At 49.0% G+C, this 6,181-nt stretch overlaps 1 pseudogene; it reads left to right on the top strand.

Annotated features, from left to right (window-relative positions):
• Positions 1-420: 420 nt before the first annotated feature.
• On the top strand, positions 421-5,820 carry LOC119357691 (annotated as a pseudogene).
• Positions 5,821-6,181: the final 361 nt, after the last annotated feature.

Here is a 6,181-nt window from a genome sequence, read left to right as displayed (position 1 = left end):
CGATAATATTATTTTCCCATGTACGTATATCGTCGTTGTCGATATAAATGTACCCCTCCCGATAACTTCAACGCGTGGGGGGGGGGTCGATATACCCCCTCCCCGATAATATTATTTTCCCATGTACGTATATTGTCGTTGTCGATATAAATGTACCCCCTCCCCGATAACATTATTTTCCCGTGTATGTATCTCATCGTTGTCGATATTACCCCTCCCGGATAACTTCGACAGTGAAAACTCTCGAGGAGTACACCCAAACTAATATATCCACGTGTTGTCATGATTGTGTAATAATTGCCATGTTGTAATATATATTTGAAGAAACAATGGAGCACGGACGAGACGAGGAAGCAGAAGAGAGGTTGCGGGACATAATCTTAGACGGAGGTGATGTCATGTCGTGTTTTCTTAACGACAATGATGGTCTGGAAGAACAGCAGGGTGAAGAAGCAGGTCCGGAAGAACAGCAAGGTGAAGAAGCAGGTCCGGAAGAACAGGGTGACGGCTCCGGTGACCGAACAGAGTCCGGCCAGGTAAATATATTAGTTAAGCCTGTGCTGAGACTAGCTAATTGATGCATTCATTATTTTGGTACGTACACATTAACTCTCGTCTTTCTTATTTTTTCTAGCCCTCCGGATCGAGCACAACTTCGGTAAAGAGATGAGGCCCGAAGAAAAAGTTGCGCGAGGATGAAAGGTTTGAGATCACAACAATCGCGCGCGACGGCCTACCGATTGAACCCATCCAGACAAATGATGCATTTACTGCTCAGTGCGGGGTTCTTGTTAGGGACAAGATCCCGATCAGCATCCACCAATGGTTTAAGCCGGCTAAAGAAGACCCTGAGGTGTCTTATGTCAATGATATGCAGAAAGATGATCTTTGGAAGGAGCTGAAGGCAAATTTCACCCTACCGCCAGAGGAGGATCCGGAGAAGCCGGTTATAGAGCAATTAATTAAGTCTGTTGCTCTTAAGAAGATGGCAGAGCTATTCAGGAGGTGGAAGAATGATCTGAAAAGGTTTGTCGACAAAGAAGAGACACCAGAATTCAAGGGCAAATATGAGAAGATCAGAGATCAGTGGCCCGCATTTGTGGCCCACAAGACATCGGATAAGAGTAAGAAGATGTCGGAGACAAACAAGAAAAATGCTGCGAAGAAGATGCTTCACCATCGCACGGGGTCAGGTGGCTACCTCAAAGGCCGGCCTAAGTGGGCAAAGGCTGAGACTGATCTGCTTGATAAAGGGATCGAACCAGAGACAATGAACTGGCCAGACCGTTGCCGGACTTGGTTCTTCGGGGCTGGCGGATCCTTGGACCCTGTAACAGGGAAGTGCATTTGGATGGACGAGCAACTTGACATACCCTTGAAGAAGCTTCGGTACTATATCGATGCAGTGCAGAAAGGGACGTTCCTTCCACACAGAGAGAACGACGAGCTCACAAAGGCCCTCGGAAATCCTGAGCACCCTGGACGGACACGAGGCACGTCAGGCTCCATTCCGTGGAAGGCTGGGTTTTCGGACGCAGGCGGTTACAAAAGCCACGAGAGGAGGAAGAAAGTGCAGCAGACCGAACTGCAGGCGCTGCACGCAAGGGTAGAAGCGATAGAGGAACGAGAAGCAAATCGCAGCAAACGACTTGCCGAAGCTTCCCCTGAAGCTACCCTGCCATCTCAGCGGAGAAGCAGCATGGCTTCCACCGAGCTGCTTCAGCCGGAGCATGTCTTGACGGCTCCTGCCAGCTATCCCGTGGATGCTATCACGGAGTCTCAAAATTGCCACCTTATGAAGCAATGGATTAATATGAAGGTCAAGGCGGCTGTTGGCTCTGTTTTTCCTAATGAACCCGGTGCAACTTTTCACTGCCGGCCGATTCCAGAAGGATATGCTAACGTGATGGTGGATGAAATAACGGAGGGATTTGAGGAGCTCCCGCTTGACCACCCTACCGGAGAAGGGGAGACTCGGCTGGGTTCTTCTCTGAAGACTCCATGCCTATGGCGGAAGGAGCTCATCAACCTTTCGAACTGGACGCCTCCGCCTCCTCCTCCTCCTCCTCCGGCTAGTCAGGGCACTCCGCCTCCTCCACCGCCTCCTCCTCCGACGAGTGACGATCAGGGCCCTCGGCCGGCTCCTTCTCCGGCGCGTGGCGGCACTCCGCCTCCTTCTCCGCCTACGCCGGCGCGCCCGAGCAGCCAGCCTCCTCCTTCTCCGCCTCGTCAGCAAGGGCGGAAGAGACCCGCCGCCGCTCCGGCAGCTGCTCCGGCGCGTCGTAGTCCTTCTCCTCCGCCTCGTAAGCAAGTAAAGAAGACAACCGCTCCGTCTGCTCGGCCGGCGTCTAGCAGTACAGCCAGAGGCGGGACGAAATACAGATTCGGTCCTTCTCTGAAGACTCCAGAGAAGTTACCATATGAGATGAGACCGGAGGAGAACGCGAAGATCGCGCAAACCGAAGTGAAGGAATGGTTTGAAGGGTTGAAAGCACAGAGACATCCACTTCCGGAGGAGAAGATAGATCCGGTGAAAGCGAAGCGCACTCTGGCTGCCCTGGCAAAACCACCCAAGTCTCCGCCGAAAGGCAACTATGAGCGCATTATTGGAAAGACATGGGCCGAAGCGGAGCGGTCGGGAAGTACAGTCAGTGATCAAAGGATGAAAGAACGACGAGCAGCTGGAAAACAAATTGCCCAGCTCGGCGAACAAGGGAATCAATCGTGCCCCCCGCTCAAGGTGCCTAGCGACATCGTCGATCCGAGGATGGTGCCCGGTTATAGCAATCTTGGAGATTACCTGCCCGACGATGTACATTATGATTTCATGGACGTGCAGATACACAGATACGAGTACGGAAAGCCTCTCGTCAAAAATGAAAGATCTCTATCAACGATGATGCGAAGATTGCATGATTGGTACTTGAAAATCTGCAGAGAGTCTGGGGGGAGGAGTACTTTATATGTGAGAGTTAAACCGGAGCATGACCTCGTTGGAATTGATCTGTTGCCTATTCCATTTGAGGAGTTCTATCAATTTTTCAATCAATTGGCCCTCGATAAAGCAATGGTCACCTGCTACTGTCTGTAAGTACTACTATTTCTGTCATTAAGTCTCTCTATATAGCTCAGCTCTTTCATTGCATGTATTTATAATTATCCTCACTATATTATGCAGATTGAAGATCGCTGAATTGAAGAAAAGACAAATCGGTGATATTGGGTTCATTAACACATATCTCATAGATGCAACTGAGGTTAAATTTCATGCCGCAGATACCGAGGCCAACTTGCTACGATCATTCAAAATAAATGAAAACAAAGATATAATACTCTTTCCTTACAATTTCAAGTGAGTGTTACTGTCTTGTGCATATTCGGTTTCTCTTATATATTAGTCCATGTTATAGTAATGTAATTGATGAGTTATGCATGCGTGTGCAGGTACCACTATATTCTCCTAGAGATTAGGCTTGAGCAGGGAGTAGTAACTATCTTGGACTCTAAACGAAAAGATCCCCAGGAGTATGCGGACATGACTGAAATTCTCGAGAAGTAAGTTAAATCGATCATTATCCATCATATCAGTAACTTTGTTCATTTCCTGATATCAAGTAATTGTTTTCTTTTGTCTGGCAGGGTTTGAAGAAAATTCACCAAAAAATCTCCGGGACTGCCGAAGATGCTGCAATTTAGATACCCGAAATTAAGTACTATATATAGTAGCATGTTCCGCGCGTCTCCTAGCTATTGATTCAAGCACTAGTTTCATCAATACCATTTGGCATTCTTGCTTATCTGTTTGATTGACCTTTATTTCTTGTAAAGTGATTGTGGCAGGAACAAGGGAATGATTTCTGTGGATACTACGTTTGTGAGTCCATCCGCCACACGACCCGTGAGCGGGGCGGGTACTCTGACGAACAATATGAAGTGCGTAAGAAATAATATTCACAATTTTAGTTTATTACCGTCATTTGTGTTGAGTTTCATTTATTCATATATATATGTATTAACCCCCTTCTTCAAATTAGATGTTCCGGATGCGGGATGAACTCCTACCATCAGATCGCATGCGAGCAATTCAAGAGGAATTGGCGGCATTCTTTCTTGACCACGTGATCGCTGAAGACGGAGAATACTATGTGGACCATGCGTCCGTAGTTAGGAGATTATATTTGTAAGAGATAATTATTGTATATATGTAGCCGGTAGTGTCGGATAGATATACGAGAACTTGTTGTTCGACCAATCTCTCGGAGAAGGAGAGGTGGTCGATATCACTTCTCTGTGCATGCATATATGTTCATGACGATCTTCTGTTTCCTTCGTTTGCTTACTAGCTAGCTAGCGTGTCTAGTCCTCTCTATATGTATGTAGTACGTAGCGTCGACCAAGCACGGACATACGAGAGGACACTTCTCTCTATTAATTAGCTATCTAACACAATATATACCTAAATTAACCCCCCAAAACCCCCACCCCCCTTCAAAAAAACAAAAAACCCAGTCACAGAAATGCTGACGCGTGGATGCTTATTGGTCCCGGTTGGTGCCACCAACCGGGACCAAAGGCCCTCCTGCCTGGGCTCAGCGCGCAGGCCACGTGGAGGCCCATCTGTCCCGGTTCTGGTTAGAACCGGGACTAAAGGGTCAGGGCATTAGTAACGACCCTTTAGTCCCGGTTCTGGAACCGGGACAAAAGACCCTTATGAACCGGGACAATAGGCCCGTTTTCTACTAGTGTAAATACATATCCGACCTCTGCATAATTAGGATGCACACAGCCAACACTACACACACTCAAAGATCATCACACCGGCAAAAAGCAAAGTCAAATAAGACCGAGGCAATGCGAAGGCCAAGAAAAAGAATTAGAAAAATGAAGCGATCAAAACAATGAACGATGATATACAACAACGACCATCGAACCGGTCATCTTTCGACAACTAAGGACTACGAAAAAGGGTTCTTCAAAAGCAACGCCTTCGGTAAGGAAACGATGCATAAGCACCTCCGTCGCCAGATCGACCACCGAAAGCTAGATCGTGAGCTTTCACCCTGAAGATCAAGTCCGAGCAACTCCTAGAAATGCCTTCAAGAGGGTAAAGACCCAAAAAAAACGCCGCCATTGTCAGATATAACAAACTAAGGTCAGACCTAGAGTCATCACCCTGGAGCTCGAGACCGGGTACTCGAGGAGCACCACCCAATCGAAGGCATCCAATGTTATCTCCTCCACTCGAGGGCTCAGCCGATACCGCGTCGGCGACGTGCTCCGCGTGGCGGGTTACCACAACGCCGCTCCACGGTTCACGTTCGTGCGCCGCAAGAACGTGCTGGTCTCCATCGAATCTAACAAGACCGACGAGGTCGAGCTGCAGCACGCCGTGGAGCGGGCCTCGGACCTGCTTCGGCCTCATGGCGCGTCCGTGGCGGAGTACACCAGCCACGCATGCACCAAGCGCATCCCGGGGCACTACATCATCTACTGGGAGCTGCTGACCACCGGCAACGAGGCGGTGAGCAAGGAGACCCTCGACAGGTGCTGCCTGGAGATGGAGGAGGCCCTGAACGCGGTCTACAAGCAGAGCCGGGTGGCGGATGGGTCGGTCGGGCCGCTCGAGATCCTGTCCTCCGGCCCGGCACCTTCAAGGAGCTCATGTACGACGCCATCTCTTGCGGCGCGTCCATCAACCAGTACAAGGTGCCCCGTTGCGCCGCGCTCCCGCCCATCATTGAGCTGCTCGACTCGTGTGTCGTGTCTGCCCACTTCAGCCCTAGCTTGTCACACTGGACCCCAGCGCGGAGCCACGGCTAGAAGGAGGCAGCTGGTCGGGTCATGCTCACCGATGTTTGGGGTGATTGACTTTGTTGGGTATGGGAGGTGCTTCCCGTGGCCTTGAACCTAAGGCACCATTGTATCTCGCTTGAGTGATGTGCCTTGATTATTGTTGACTGGATGTGTGATTTTCGCTTCCTTTTTTAACAAAATCGTGCTTTGCTTGATATTCCAATTTCAATTTTACTACTAATTCACATCTAGATGTGAAATAATTATCTCACATCTAATTATCAGACCGTCAGATATAACTTGTTAGATCTGTACGTTGTTAAGGTAGATGTGGACGAAGATGGAGTGGCTAGAGGTAACCAACTTCGGGTTAGAGCAAAAATCTCTG

This window comes from Triticum dicoccoides, chromosome 2A, assembly GCF_002162155.2.
Source record: "Triticum dicoccoides isolate Atlit2015 ecotype Zavitan chromosome 2A, WEW_v2.0, whole genome shotgun sequence".
Lineage (NCBI taxonomy): Eukaryota > Viridiplantae > Streptophyta > Magnoliopsida > Poales > Poaceae > Triticum > Triticum dicoccoides.
This window is presented reverse-complemented; position numbering and strand designations above follow the sequence as displayed.